We start from the raw sequence: 2,606 nt of genomic DNA, 5'->3' as shown, positions 1-2,606 counted from the left end.
GAGTTCTGCTTTGTGGCTGTTAAGCAACTGCGCAGGACAGATTAGAAAACAAAGCTTCCCTAAATATCATGTGTCTGCATGGTAACTTTTTTTCACGGAGATGGAGACATTGCATTTGAAAAATGCAACTTATTTTGTTTCTTGATCAGCTGACTGAAACGAATTACATCACTCAACATGTGTGCATCAGGTAAGGTGAATGATGTAAGGAACCAGCCATAGAAATGGTTTAAAAAGCAACAATAAAATCGAAGCCTATAGAAACCCCCAAGTTATCTAGTACTTCACTTGGTTAGAAAAAAGTAACCAACAAAGTATTTGTGAGACATCAGAAATACTTGTTGCTATTATTAATCCAGAGTACAATTTTCTATTTTGGCAAAAATGGATGAATATGACTTCTCCTATGACAGTACGTGATCCCAGGAAAATGTAACAAAATATAAAACTTGTGTAGGCATACTCAGCACATAATTACTTTTATCATTTATTATCATAAATGGAGAGAATTATATTGTATATACATTTTAGTACCCTTTCCCAAGCTTTATAGTGTGTAAGCCCAACTTCCAGAATTACCCAACCAGCTAGTGTGCATCAGTTTAAGGAAATCTGCACTTGGGTGTGAAAACCTTACAAATTTGCATTTTGCTGTATGTTTTATACGTTCTGTGAAAGTGTATCTGATAGAAAGATTATAACGCTTATATTCAGACATCTTCATATGTTTAGAGTTTACCAGGTTACTTATAGGGTTATTTTCATGTAACATTTTGAAAACCTTGGTTGGTTTTCACCTGATCTGACTGATCTTGTAAGCTAAGCAGACTCAGTCTGGGTAAATATTTGCATGGAGGACTATCTGGGAATTAAAAATACTAGGAGGCTTTTAAAAAAAAACAATCCCAAAGCAAAGCATTAGCAAGCTATTTCTGTACTTCTTATGATAAAACTTCATGGATTCAGTGAATGCATAATATTTGGAAGTGGTGGGTTAAAGGTTTAATGCAATGACGCCACCCAGGGGAGAGGATGTTAAACTGTTGTCCGATATCCTATTTTATTTCCCACGAATGAAGGCAAATATATGTATCCCAGGATAATGTTGCAGATCTAATCTGGGTCGGTCATCGGGATCTGAGTTTTTGTCTTTCAAGTTTTCAGACTCGGCTAGGCTAGAGAGAAGTTCCCTGAAGATGGGCTCCAGAACGAGTCCAAAAGCTCAAAAGACAAAAACTCTGGTCCTGGTGACCGACCCTGATTGGATTCTGCATGTTATTTAACATTGTCTGAACAGGAAGCCATTCCACTGATGACTATAGGATGCAGGTTCCCAGAAACCTCTGTGAAAACTAGAGACTACAGCAGAGGCCTAACTGAAAATAAGAAGCTAGTGGCAGAGGGAAAATTAACTAATAACCGAAAGGCACAAAACAGAGCCAAGGTAAAAGGAGGTCTTAAAAATCCCCAAGCCATTGGCAGAATCTACTCCAGGGAAATTCTGTTGGAGCAGTTGAGATGGGAAAGGTAGCTGATCAAACTATCTAGTATTTTTTATCTTTGTTTACTACTTTGTTTTTCTTTTCCTCCTGTCCTAAACTCATAAGGCATAATAGATGAAGACTAGCTTGGTACCCACAATATTAGCTAAACTTTGACTCAAACTTTTACTCAAATAAAAGTCACATGCTTTTCCTATTGGCTTCCCAAAGCTCTTCTTTTTTGTCCTGTATGTAGATTATATGTGAACATTTCTGAGTGTCCAAATTTTTTTCCCTTGCCTTTCCTGCAGAGGCCCATGCTTGTCTTAAGCACCAGAAACAATAAATAACAATAAGGAAAACTATGAAAGGGTTTTCTTTAAAAAAAAATCTGTATTCCATAATATTCACAACATTTGTGTTTTATCTATATTTATATATAGATAAGTATTGAATTAAAATTATGAACAGCTCTAAATATTTTATATATCATACATATATTTATAATTACATATCCACAGAAGATACTTTGCTGCACTACAGCCAGCTGTTAAAGCAGAAATAAATTTCATCATTGGCTCCCCAGATATGCATATATTCTGACTGTTGGGGGGTTTTTTTCTTTTTCTTTTTTGCAAATATATTTACAGTTTACTTAGATCATAATAAATGGTGGTATGCTCTATTATATAAACATAATAAAGATTTGGGTTTGTTTAAAATACAAAGACTGCAAATGAATACATGAAAAAATACATACCAGGTACATTATTTATAATTTATAAATGCAAAGTTAAGACCTCTTAAAATTATTGCACTTGAGTATTTCTTTTTACAGATTTTTCAGCAATCATTTACATATGTACACTTACATCAACACACACATACATACCACTCTTCCCCAACTCCTTGGATATAGTGGATATTGTTGCCTTGAAGTTGTATGTTCCCTGTATAACTTGGATCAAATTTACCACAGACTAATTATGAATGCTTTGAGTGCATGCATTGAGTATACCCTCATATTATAACTGAGCACAGTTTTTGGTCAGCAAGCATAACATTTAGAAGAAAATTATTGTGTTGTATTTTTTGTTAGATTGAACTCTCAAATTATAATACAAA

This window comes from Ahaetulla prasina, chromosome 1 (genome assembly GCF_028640845.1).
Source record: "Ahaetulla prasina isolate Xishuangbanna chromosome 1, ASM2864084v1, whole genome shotgun sequence".
Taxonomy (NCBI): Eukaryota; Metazoa; Chordata; class Lepidosauria; order Squamata; family Colubridae; genus Ahaetulla; species Ahaetulla prasina.
The sequence above is the reverse complement of the archived record's forward strand: the minus strand, read 5'-3'. Positions refer to the sequence as shown.